Here is a 14,008-nt window from a genome sequence, read left to right as displayed (position 1 = left end):
TCAAAGTTTCCTAGCAACGTGGAATGTTAATGGGTTGAGGATTCCTAGAACATAGAATGTTATATTTCAAAGTTTTTTAGAAACATAGAATGTTAATGATGTGGGGATTCTTAGAACAGAGAATGTTTCACAGTTACTTAGTAACATAGAATTTTAATGGCATGTGGATTCTTAGAACATAGAATGTTATTTTTCAAAGTTCCTTGGCAACTTGGAATGTTAATGGCTTGAGGATTACTAGTACCTAGAATGTTATATTTCAAAGTTTCGTAGAAACATGGAATGTTAATAACGTGGGGATTCTTAGAACAGAGAATGTTTCACAGTTACTTAGTAACATAGAATTTTAATGGCGGGTGGATTCTTAGAACATAGAATGTTATTTTTCAAAGTTTCCTAGCAACGTGGAATGTTAATGGGTTGAGGATACCTAGAACATAGAATGTTATTTTTCATTGTTTCCTAGCAACGTGGAATGTTAATGGGTTGAGGATTCCTAGAACATAGAATGTTATGTTTCAAAGTTTCTTAGAAACTTAGAATGTTAATGATGTGGGGATTCTTAGAACACAGAATGTTTCACAGTTACTTAGTAACATAGAATTTTAATGGCTTGTTAATTCTTAGAACAAAGAATGTTTTTTTTCATAATGCCATAGCAACGTGGAACGTTAATGACTTGAGGATTCCTAGTACCTAGAATGTTATATTTCAAAGTTTCTTAGAAACGTAGAATGTTAATGATGTGGGGATTCTTAGAACAGAGAATGTTTCACAGTTACTTAGTAACATAGAATTTTAATGGCATGTGGATTCTTAGAACATAGAATGTTATTTTTCAAAGTTTCCTAGCAACGTGGAATGTTAATGGGTTGATGATTCTTAGAAGATAGAATGTTATATTTCAAAGTTTCTTAGGAACATAGAATGTTAATGATGTGGGGGTTTTTATAGCAGAGAATGTTTCACAGTTACTTAGTAACATAGAATTTTAATGGCGGGTGGATTCTTAGAACATAGAATGTTTTTTTTCATAATGTCATAGCAACGTGGAACGTTAATGACTTGGGGATTCCTAGTACCTAGAATGTTATATTTCAAAGTTTCTTAGAAACATAGAATGTTAATGATGTGGGGATTCTTAGAACAGAGAATGTTTCAGTTACTTAGTAACATAGAATTTTAATGGCACGTGGATTCTTAGAACATAGAATGTTATTTTTCAAAGTTTCCTAGCAACGTGGAATGTTAATGGGTTGAGCATTCCTAGAACATAGAATGTTATATTTCAAAGTTTCTTAGAAACTTAGAATGTTAATGATGTGGGGATTCTTAGAACACAGAATGTTTCACAGTTACTGAGTAACATAGAATTTTAATGGCTTGTTAATTCTTAGAACAAAGAATGTTTTTTTTTCATAATGCCATAGCAACGTGGAACGTTAATGACTTGAGGATTCCTAGTACCTAGAATGTTATATTTCAAAGTTTCTTAGAAACTTAGAATGTTAATGTTGTGGGGATTCTTAGAACAGAGAATGTTTCACAGTTACTTAGTAACATAGAATTTTAATGGCATGTGGACTCTTAGAACCTAGAATGTTATTTTTCAAAGTTTCCTAGCAACGTGGAATGTTAATGGGTTGAGGATACCTAGAACATAGAATGTTATTTTTCAAAGTTTCCTAGCAACGTGGAATGTTAATGGGTTGAGGATTCCTAGAACATAGAATGTTATATTTCAAAGTTTCTTAGAAACTTAGATTGTTAATGATGTGGGGATTCTTAGAACAGAGAATGTTTCACAGTTACTTATTAACATAGAATTTTAATGGCGGGTGGATTCTTAGAACATAGAATGTTATTTTTCAAAGTTTCCTAGCAATGTAGAATGTTAATGGGTTGAGCATTCCTAGAACATAGAATGTTATATTTCAAAGTTTCTTAGAAACTTTGAATGTTAATGATGTGGGGATTCTTAGAACAGAGAATGTTTCACAGTTAGTTAGTAACACAGAATTTTAATGGCTTGTGAATTCTTAGAACAAAGAATGTTTTTTTTTCATAATGGCATAGCAACGTGGAACTTTAACAACTTGAGGATTCCTGGTAGCTAGAATGTTATATTTCAAAGTTTCTTAGAAACTTAGAATGTTAATGTTGTGGGGATTCTTAGAACAGAGAATGTTTCACAGTTACTTAGTTACATAGAATTTTAATGTCTTGTGGATTTTTAGAACATAGAATGTTTTTTGTCATTCTGCCATAGTAACATGGAACGTTAATTACTTGAGGATTCCTAGTACCTAGAATGTTATATTTCAAAGTTTCTTGGAAACTTAGAATGTTAATGATGTGGGTATTCTTAGAACAGAGTATGTTTCACAGTTACTTAGTAACATAGAATTTTAATGGCATGTGGATTCTTAGAACATAGAATGTTATTTTTCAAAGTTTCCTAGCAACGTGGAATGTTAATGGGTTGAGGATTCCTAGAACATAGAATGTTATATTTCAGAGTTTCTTAGAAACTTAGAATGTTAATGATGTGGGGATTCTTAGAACACAGAATGTTTCACAGTTACTTAGTAACATAGAATTTTAATGGCTTGTTAATTCTTAGAACAAAGAATGTTTTTTTTCATAATGCCATAGCAACGTGGAACGTTAATGACTTGAGGATTCCTAGTACCTAGAATGTTATATTTCAAAGTTTCTTAGAAACTTAGAATGTTAATGATGTGGGGATTCTTAGAACAGAGAATGTTTCACAGTTACTTAGTAACATAGAATTTTAATGGCATGTGGACTCTTAGAACCTAGAATGTTATTTTTCAAAGTTTCCTAGCAACGTGGAATGTTAATGGGTTGAGGATACCTAGAACATAGAATGTTATTTTTCAAAGTTGCCTAGCAACGTGGAATGTTAATGGGTTGAGGATTCCTAGAACATAGAATGTTATATTTCAAAGTTTCTTAGAAACTTAGATTGTTAATGATGTGGGGATTCTTAGAACAGAGAATGTTTCACAGTTACTTATTAACATAGAATTTTAATGGCGGGTGGATTCTTAGAACATAGAATGTTATTTTTCAAAGTTTCCTAGCAATGTAGAATGTTAATGGGTTGAGCATTCCTAGAACATAGAATGTTATATTTCAAAGTTTCTTAGAAACTTTGAATGTTAATGATGTGGGGATTCTTAGAACAGAGAATGTTTCACAGTTAGTTAGAAACACAGAATTTTAATGGCTTGTGAATTCTTAGAACAAAGAATGTTTTTTTTTCATAATGGCATAGCAACGTGGAACTTTAACAACTTGAGGATTCCTGGTAGCTAGAATGTTATATTTCAAAGTTTCTTAGAAACTTAGAATGTTAATGTTGTGGGGATTCTTAGAACAGAGAATGTTTCACAGTTACTTAGTTACATAGAATTTTAATGTCTTGTGGATTTTTAGAACATAGAATGTTTTTTGTCATTCTGCCATAGTAACATGGAACGTTAATTACTTGAGGATTCCTAGTACCTAGAATGTTATATTTCAAAGTTTCTTGGAAACTTAGAATGTTAATGATGTGGGTATTCTTAGAACAGAGTATGTTTCACAGTTACTTAGTAACATAGAATTTTAATGGCATGTGGATTCTTAGAACATAGAATGTTATTTTTCAAAGTTTCCTAGCAACGTGGAATGTTAATGGGTTGAGGATTCCTAGAACATAGAATGTTATATTTCAGAGTTTCTTAGAAACTTAGAATGTTAATGATGTGGGGATTCTTAGAACACAGAATGTTTCACAGTTACTTAGTAACATAGAATTTTAATGGCTTGTTAATTCTTAGAACAAAGAATGTTTTTTTTCATAATGCCATAGCAACGTGGAACGTTAATGACTTGAGGATTCCTAGTACCTAGAATGTTATATTTCAAAGTTTCTTAGAAACTTAGAATGTTAATGATGTGGGGATTCTTAGAACAGAGAATGTTTCACAGTTACTTAGTAACATAGAATTTTAATGGCATGTGGACTCTTAGAACCTAGAATGTTATTTTTCAAAGTTTCCTAGCAACGTGGAATGTTAATGGGTTGAGGATACCTAGAACATAGAATGTTATTTTTCAAAGTTGCCTAGCAACGTGGAATGTTAATGGGTTGAGGATTCCTAGAACATAGAATGTTATATTTCAAAGTTTCTTAGAAACTTAGATTGTTAATGATGTGGGGATTCTTAGAACAGAGAATGTTTCACAGTTACTTAGTAACATAGAATTTTAATGGCGGGTGGATTCTTAGAACATAGAATGTTATTTTTCAAAGTTTCCTAGCAATGTAGAATGTTAATGGGTTGAGCATTCCTAGAACATAGAATGTTATATTTCAAAGTTTCTTAGAAACTTGGAATGTTAATGATGTGGGGATTCTTAGAACAGAGAATGTTTCACAGTTAGGTAGTAACAACAAATTTTAATGGCTTGTGAATTCTTAGAACAAAGAATGTTTTTTTTTCATAATGGCATAGCAACGTGGAACTTTAACAACTTGAGGATTCCTGGTAGCTAGAATGTTATATTTCAAAGTTTCTTAGAAACTTAGAATGTTAATGTTGTGGGGATTCTTAGAACAGAGAATGTTTCACAGTTACTTAGTTACATAGAATTTTAATGTCTTGTGGATTCTTAGAACATAGAATGTTTTTTGTCATACTGCCATAGTAACATGGAACGTTAATTACTTGAGGATTCCTAGTACATAGAATGTTATATTTCAAAGTTTCTTGGAAACTTAGAATGTTAATGATGTGGAGATTCTTAGAACAGAGAATGTTTCACAGTTACTTAGTAACATAGAATTTTAATGGCATGTGGACTCTTAGAACCTAGAATGTTATTTTTCAAAGTTTCCTAGCAACGTGGAATGTTAATGGGTTGAGGATACCTAGAACATAGAATGTTATTTTTCAAAGTTTCCTAGCAACGTGGAATGTTAATGGGTTGAGGATTCCTAGAACATAGAATGTTATATTTCAAAGTTTCTTAGAAACTTAGATTGTTAATGATGTGGGGATTCCTAGAACAGAGAATGTTTCACAGTTACTTAGTAACATAGAATTTTAATGGCGGGTGGATTCTTAGAACATAGAATGTTATTTTTCAAAGTTTCCTAGCAATGTAGAATGTTAATGGGTTGAGCATTCCTAGAACATAGAATGTTATATTTCAAAGTTTCTTAGAAACTTCGAATGTTAATGATGTGGGGATTCTTAGAACAGAGAATGTTTCACAGTTAGTTAGTAACACAGAATTTTAATGGCTTGTGAATTCTTAGAACAAAGAATGTTTTTTTTTCATAATGGCATAGCAACGTGGAACTTTAACAACTTGAGGATTCCTGGTAGCTAGAATGTTATATTTCAAAGTTTCTTAGAAACTTAGAATGTTAATGTTGTGGGTATTCTTAGAACAGAGAATCTTTCACAGTTACTTAGTTACATAGAATTTTAATGTCTTGTGGATTCTTAGAACATAGAATGTTTTTTGTCATACTGCCATAGTAACATGGAACGTTAATTACTTGAGGATTCCTAGTACCTAGAATGTTATATTTCAAAGTTTCTTGGAAACTTAGCATGTTAATGATGTGGGTATTCTTAGAACAGAGTATGTTTCACAGTTACTTAGTAACATAGAATTTTAATGGCATATGGATTCTTAGAACATAGAATGTTATTTTTCAAAGTTTCTTGGCAACTTGGAATGTTAATGGCTTGAGGATTCCGAGTACTTAGAATGTTATATTTCAAAGTTTCTTAGAAACTTAGAATGTTAATGATGTGGGCATTCTTAGAACAGAGAATGTTTCACAGTTACTTAGTAACATAGAATATTAATGGCATGTGGATTCTTAGAACCTAGAATGTTATTTTTCAAAGTTTCCTAGCAACGTGGAATGTTAATGGGTTGAGGATACCTAGAACATAGAATGTTATTTTTCATTGTTTCCTAGCAACGTGGAATGTTAATGGGTTGAGGATTCCTAGAACATAGAATGTTATATTTCAAAGTTTCTTAGAAACTTAGAATGTTAATGATGTGGGGATTCTTAGAACACAGAATGTTTCACAGTTACTTAGTAACATAGAATTTTAATGGCTTGTTAATTCTTAGAACAAAGAATGTTTTTTTTCATAATGCCATAGCAACGTGGAACGTTAATGACTTGAGGATTCCTAGTACCTAGAATGTTATATTTCAAAGTTTCTTAGAAACGTAGAATGTTAATGATGTGGGGATTCTTAGAACAGAGAATGTTTCACAGTTACTTAGTAACATAGAATTTTAATGGCATGTGGATTCTTAGAACATAGAATGTTATTTTTCAAAGTTTCCTAGCAACGTGGAATGTTAATGGGTTGATGATTCCTAGAAGATAGAATGTTATATTTCAAAATTTCTTAGAAACATAGAATGTTAATGATGAGGGGGTTCTTAGAACAGAGAATATTTCACAGTTACTTAGTAACATAGAATTTTAATGGTGGGTGAATTCTTATAACATAGAATGTTTTTTTTCATAATGCCATAGCAACGTAGAACGTTAAAGACGTGAGGATTCCTAGTACCTAGAATGTTATATTTCAAAGTTTCTGAGAAACATAGAATGTTAATGATGTGGGGATTCTTAGAACAGAGAATGTTTCACAGTTACTTAGTAACATAGAATTTTAATGGCATGTGGATTCTTAGAACATAGAATGTTATTTTTCAAAGTTCCTTGGCAACTTGGAATGTTAATGGCTTGAGGATTCCTAGAACATAGAATGTTATATTTCAAAGTTTCATAGAAACTTGGAATGTTAATAATGTGGGGATTCTTAGAACAGAGAATGTTTCACAGTTACTTAGTAACATAGAATTTTAATGGCGGGCGGATTCTTAGAACATAGAATGTTTTTTTTCATAATACCATAGCAACGTGGAACGTTAATGACGTGAGGATTCCTAGTACCTAGAATGTTATATTTCAAAGATTCTTAGAAACATAGAATGTTAATGATGTGGGAATTCTTAGAACAGAGAATGTTTCACAGTTACTTAGTAACATAGAATTTTAATGGCGGGTGGATTCTTAGAACATAGAATGTTTTTTTTCATAATACCATAACAACGTGGAACGTTAATGACGTGAGGATTCTTAGTACCTAGAATGTTATATTTCAAAGATTCTTAGAAACATAAAATGTTAATGATGTGGGAATTCTTAGAACAGAGAATGTTTCACAGTTACTTAGTAACATAGAATTTTAATGGCGGGTGGATTCTTAGAACATAGAATGTTTTTTTTCATAATACCATAGCAACGTGGAACGTTAATGACTTGAGGATTCCTAGTACCTTGAATGTTATATTTCAAAGTTTCTTAGAAACGTAGAATGTTAATGATGTGGGGATTCTTAGAACAGAGAATGTTTCACAGTTACTTAGTAACATAGAATTTTAATGGCATGTGGATTCTTAGAACATAGAATGTTATTTTTCAAAGTTTCCTAACAACGTGGAACGTTAATGACGTGAGGATTCCTAGTACCTAGAATGTTATATTTCAAAGTTTCTTAGAAACGTAGAATGTTAATGATGTGGGGATTCTTAGAACAGAGAATGTTTCACAGTTACTTAGTAACATAGAATTTTAATGGCATGTGGATTCTTAGAACATAGAATGTTATTTTTCAAAGTTTCCTACCAACGTGGAATGTTAATGGCTTGAGGATTCCTAGAACATAGAATGTTATATTTCAAAGTTTCATAGAAACTTGGAATGTTAATAATGTGGGGGTTCTTAGAACAGAGAATGTTTCACAGTTACTTAGTAACATAGAATTTTAATGGCGGGTGGATTCTTAGAACATAGAATGTTTTTTTTCATAATGCCATAGCAACCTGGAACGTTAAAGACGTGAGGATTCCTAATACCTAGAATGTTATATTTCAAAGTTTCTTAGAAACGTAGAATGTTAATGATGTGGGGATTCTTAGAACAGAGAATGTTTCACAGTTACTTAGTAACATAGAATTTTAATGGCATGTGGATTCTTAGAACATAGAATGTTATTTTTCAAAGTTTCCTAGCAACGTGGAACGTTAATGATGTGAGGATTCTTAGTACCTAGAATGTTATATTTCAAAGTTTGTTAGAAACATAGAATGTTAATGATGTGGGGATTCTTAGAACAGAGAATGTTTCACAGTTACTTAGTAACATAGAATTTTAATTGCATGTGGATTCTTAGAACATAGAATGTTATTTTTCAAAGTTTCTTGGCAACTTGGAATGTTAATGGCTTGAGGATTCCTAGAACATAGAATGTTATATTTCAAAGTTTCATAGAAACTTGGAATGTTAATAATGTGGGGGTTCTTAGAACAGAGAATGTTTCACAGTTACTTAGTAACATAAAATTTTAATGGCATGTGGATTCTTAGAACATAGAATGTTATTTTTCAAAGTTTCCAAGCAACGTGGAATGTTAATGGGTTGATGATTCCTAGAACATAGAATGTTATATTTCAAAGTTTCTTAGAAACAGAGAATGTTAATGATGTGGGGGTTCTTATAGCAGAGAATGTTTCACAGTTACTTAGTAACATAGAATTTTAATGGCGGGTGGATTTTTAGAACATAGAATGTTTTTTTTCATAATGCCATAGCAACGTGGAACGTTAATGACTTGGGGATTCCTAGTACCTAGAATGTTATATTTCAAAGTTTCTTAGAAACATAGAATGTTAATGATGTGGGGATTCTTAGAACAGAGAATGTTTCAGTTACTTAGTAACATAGAATTTTAATGGCATGTGGATTCTTAGAACATAGAATGTTATTTTTCAAAGTTTCCTAGCAACGTGGAATGTTAATGGGTTGAGGATTCCTAGAACATAGAATGTTATATTTCAAAGTTTCTTAGAAAGTTAGAATGTTAATTATGTGGGGATTCTTAGGACAGAGAATGTTTCACAGTTACTTAGTAACATAGAATTTTAATGGCGGGTGGATTCTTAGAACATAGAATGTTTTTTTTCATAATGGCATAGCAACGTGGAACATTAATGACTTGCAAATTCCTAGTACCTAGAATGTTATATTTCAAAGTTTCTTATAAACTTAGAATGTTAATGATGTGGGGATTCTTAGAACAGAGAATGTTTCACAGTTACTTAGTAACATAGAATTTTAATGGCGTTTGGATTCGTAGAACATAGAATGTTATTTTTCAAAGTTTCCTACCAACGTGGAATGTTAATGGGTTGAGGTTTCCTAGAACATAGAATGTTATATTTCAAAGTTTCTTAGAAACATAGAATGTTATTGATATGGGGATTCTTAGAACAGAGAATGTTTCACAGTTACTTAGTAACATAGAATTTTAATGGCGTTTGGATTCGTAGAAAATAGAATGTTATTTTTCAAAGTTTCCTAGCAACGTGGAATGTTAATGTGTTGAGGATTCCTAGAACATACAATCTTATATTTCAAAGTTTCTTAGAAACATAGAATGTTAATGATGTGGGGATTCTTAGAACAGAGAATGTTTCACAGTTACTTAGTAACATAGAATTTTAATGGCTTGTGGATTCTTAGAACATAGAATGTTTTTTTTCATAATGCCATAGCAACGTAGAACGTTAAATACGTGAGGATTCCTACTACCTAGAATGTTATATTTCAAAGTTTCTTAGAAACTTAGAATGTTAATGATGTGGGTATTCTTAGAACAGAGTATGTTTCACAGTTACTTAGTAACATAGAATTTTAATGGCATGTGGATTCTTAGAACATAGAATGTTATTTTTCAAAGTTTCCTAGCAACGTGGAATGTTAATGGGTTGAGGATTCCTAGAACATAGAATGTTATATTTCAGAGTTTCTTAGAAACTTAGAATGTTAATGATGTGGGCATTCTTAGAACAGAGTATGTTTCACAGTTACTTAGTAACATAGAATTTTAATGGCATGTGGATTCTTAGAACCTAGAATGTTATTTTTCAAAGTTTCCTAACAACGTGGAATGTTAATGGGTTGAGGATACCTAGAACATAGAATTTTATTTTTCATTGTTTCCTAGCAACGTGGAATGTTAATGGGTTGAGCTTTCCTAGAACATAGAATGTTATATTTCAAAGTTTCTTAGAAACTTAGAATGTTAATGATGTGGGGATTCTTAGAACACAGAATGTTTCACAGTTACTTAGTAACATAGAATTTTAATGGCTTGTTAATTCTTAGAAAAAAGAATGTTTTTTTTCATAATGCCATAGCAACGTGGAACGTTAATGACTTGAGGATTCCTAGTACCTAGAATGTTATATTTCAAAGTTTCTTAGAAACTTAGAATGTTAATGATGTGGGGATTCTTAGAACAGAGAATGTTTCACAGTTACTTAGTAACATAGAATTTTAATGGCATGTGGACTCTTAGAACCTAGAATGTTATTTTTCAAAGTTTCCTAGCAACGTGGAATGTTAATGGGTTGAGGATACCTAGAACATAGAATGTTATTTTTCAAAGTTTCCTAGCAACGTGGAATGTTAATGGGTTGAGGATTCCTAGAACATAGAATGTTATATTTCAAAGTTTCTTAGAAACTTAGATTGTTAATGATGTGGGGATTCTTAGAACAGAGAATGTTTCACAGTTACTTAGTAACATAGAATTTTAATGGTGGGTGGATTCTTAGAACATAGAATGTTATTTTTCAAAGTTTCCTAGCAATGTAGAATGTTAATGGGTTGAGCATTCCTAGAACATAGAATGTTATATTTCAAAGTTTCTTAGAAACTTGGAATGTTAATGATGTGGGGATTCTTAGAACAGAGAATGTTTCACAGTTAGGTAGTAACAACAAATTTTAATGGCTTGTGAATTCTTAGAACAAAGAATGTTTTTTTTTCATAATGGCATAGCAACGTGGAACTTTAACAACTTGAGGATTCCTGGTAGCTAGAATGTTATATTTCAAAGTTTCTTAGAAACTTAGAATGTTAATGTTGTGGGGATTCTTAGAACAGAGAATGTTTCACAGTTACTTAGTTACATAGAATTTTAATGTCTTGTGGATTCTTAGAACATAGAATGTTTTTTGTCATACTGCCATAGTAACATGGAACGTTAATTACTTGAGGATTCCTAGTACCTAGAATGTTATATTTCAAAGTTTCTTGGAAACTTAGAATGTTAATGATGTGGAGATTCTTAGAACAGAGAATGTTTCACAGTGACTTAGTAACATAGAATTTTAATGGCATGTGGACTCTTAGAACCTAGAATGTTATTTTTCAAAGTTTCCTAGCAACGTGGAATGTTAATGGGTTGAGGATACCTAGAACATAGAATGTTATTTTTCAAAGTTTCCTAGCAACGTGGAATGTTAATGGGTTGAGGATTCCTAGAACATAGAATGTTATATTTCAAAGTTTCTTAGAAACTTAGATTGTTAATGATGTGGGGATTCCTAGAACAGAGAATGTTTCACAGTTACTTAGTAACATAGAATTTTAATGGCGGGTGGATTCTTAGAACATAGAATGTTATTTTTCAAAGTTTCCTAGCAATGTAGAATGTTAATGGGTTGAGCAATCCTAGAACATAGAATGTTATATTTCAAAGTTTCTTAGAAACTTCGAATGTTAATGATGTGGGGATTCTTAGAACAGAGAATGTTTCACAGTTAGTTAGTAACACAGAATTTTAATGGCTTGTGAATTCTTAGAACAAAGAATGTTTTTTTTTCATAATGGCATAGCAACGTGGAACTTTAACAACTTGAGGATTCCTGGTAGCTAGAATGTTATATTTCAAAGTTTCTTAGAAACTTAGAATGTTAATGTTGTGGGTATTCTTAGAACAGAGAATGTTTCACAGTTACTTAGTTACATAGAATTTTAATGTCTTGTGGATTCTTAGAACATAGAATGTTTTTTGTCATACTGCCATAGTAACATGGAACGTTAATTACTTGAGGATTCCTAGTACCTAGAATGTTATATTTCAAAGTTTCTTGGAAACTTAGAATGTTAATGATGTGGGTATTCTTAGAACAGAGTATGTTTCACAGTTACTTAGTAACATAGAATTTTAATGGCATGTGGATTCTTAGAACATAGAATGTTATTTTTCAAAGTTTCTTGGCAACTTGGAATGTTAATGGCTTGAGGATTCCGAGTACTTAGAATGTTATATTTCAAAGTTTCTTAGAAACTTAGAATGTTAATGATGTGGGCATTCTTAGAACAGAGAATGTTTCACAGTTACTTAGTAACATAGAATATTAATGGCATGTGGATTCTTAGAACCTAGAATGTTATTTTTCAAAGTTTCCTAGCAACGTGGAATGTTAATGGGTTGAGGATACCTAGAACATAGAATGTTATTTTTCATTGTTTCCTAGCAACGTGGAATGTTAATGGGTTGAGGATTCCTAGAACATAGAATGTTATATTTCAAAGTTTCTTAGAAACTTAGAATGTTAATGATGTGGGGATTCTTAGAACACAGAATGTTTCACAGTTACTTAGTAACATAGAATTTTAATGGCTTGTTAATTCTTAGAACAAAGAATGTTTTTTTTCATAATGCCATAGCAACGTGGAACGTTAATGACTTGAGGATTCCTAGTACCTAGAATGTTATATTTCAAAGTTTCTTAGAAACGTAGAATGTTAATGATGAGGGGGTTCTTAGAACAGAGAATATTTCACAGTTACTTAGTAACATATAATTTTAATGGTGGGTGAATTCTTATAACATAGAATGTTTCTTTTCATAATGCCATAGCAACGTAGAACGTTATAGACGTGAGGATTCCTAGTACCTAGAATGTTATATTTCAAAGTTTCTGAGAAACATAGAATGTTAATGATGTGGGGATTCTTAGAACAGAGAATGTTTCACAGTTACTTAGTAACATAGAATTTTAATGGCATGTGGATTCTTAGAACATAGAATGTTATTTTTCAAAGTTCCTTGGCAACTTGGAATGTTAATGGCTTGAGGATTCCTAGAACATAGAATGTTATATTTCAAAGTTTCATAGAAACTTGGAATGTTAATAATGTGGGGATTCTTAGAACAGAGAATGTTTCACAGTTACTTAGTAACATAGAATTTTAATGGCGGGCGGATTCTTAGACCATAGAATGTTTTTTTTCATAATACCATAGCAACGTGGAACGTTAATGACGTGAGGATTCCTAGTACCTAGAATGTTATATTTCAAAGATTCTTAGAAACATAGAATGTTAATGATGTGGGAATTCTTAGAACAGAGAATGTTTCACAGTTACTTAGTAACATAGAATTTTAATGGCGGGTGGATTCTTAGAACATAGAATGTTTTTTTTCATAATACCATAACAACGTGGAACGTTAATGACGTGAGGATTCTTAGTACCTAGAATGTTATATTTCAAAGATTCTTAGAAACATAGAATGTTAATGATGTGGGAATTCTTAGAACAGAGAATGTTTCACAGTTACTTAGTAACATAGAATTTTAATGGCATGTGGATTCTTAGAACATAGAATGTTATTTTTCAAAGTTTCCTACCAACGTGGAATGTTAATGGCTTGAGGATTCCTAGAACATAGAATGTTATATTTCAAAGTTTCATAGAAACTTGGAATGTTAATAATGTGGGGGTTCTTAGAACAGAGAATGTTTCACAGTTACTTAGTAACATAGAATTTTAATGGCGGGTGGATTCTTAGAACATAGAATGTTTTTTTTCATAATGCCATAGCAACCTGGAACGTTAAAGTCGGGAGGATTCCTAATACCTAGAATGTTATATTTCAAAGTTTCTTAGAAACGTAGAATGTTAATGATGTGGGGATTCTTAGAACAGAGAATGTTTCACAGTTACTTAGTAACATAGAATTTTAATGGCGGGTGGATTCTTAGAACATAGAATGTTTTTTTTCATAATACCATAACAACGTGGAACGTT

At 31.6% G+C, this 14,008-nt stretch overlaps 1 long non-coding RNA gene across 1 annotated transcript in view; it reads left to right on the top strand.

Moving 5' to 3' along the window:
* The window catches only part of LOC141548534 (uncharacterized), a 96,392-nt gene extending 82,384 nt beyond the window's left edge, over positions 1 to 14,008 (top strand). The window contains exon 2 of the long non-coding RNA XR_012483992.1: positions 1 to 14,008. This exon is cut by the window's left edge and continues 37,707 nt beyond it. This is a non-coding gene — a long non-coding RNA (uncharacterized LOC141548534).

This window comes from Sminthopsis crassicaudata, chromosome X (genome assembly GCF_048593235.1).
Source record: "Sminthopsis crassicaudata isolate SCR6 chromosome X, ASM4859323v1, whole genome shotgun sequence".
NCBI lineage: Eukaryota > Metazoa > Chordata > Mammalia > Dasyuromorphia > Dasyuridae > Sminthopsis > Sminthopsis crassicaudata.
Note: the sequence above shows the minus strand (reverse complement) of the source record. Positions and strands in the feature narration are given on the sequence as shown.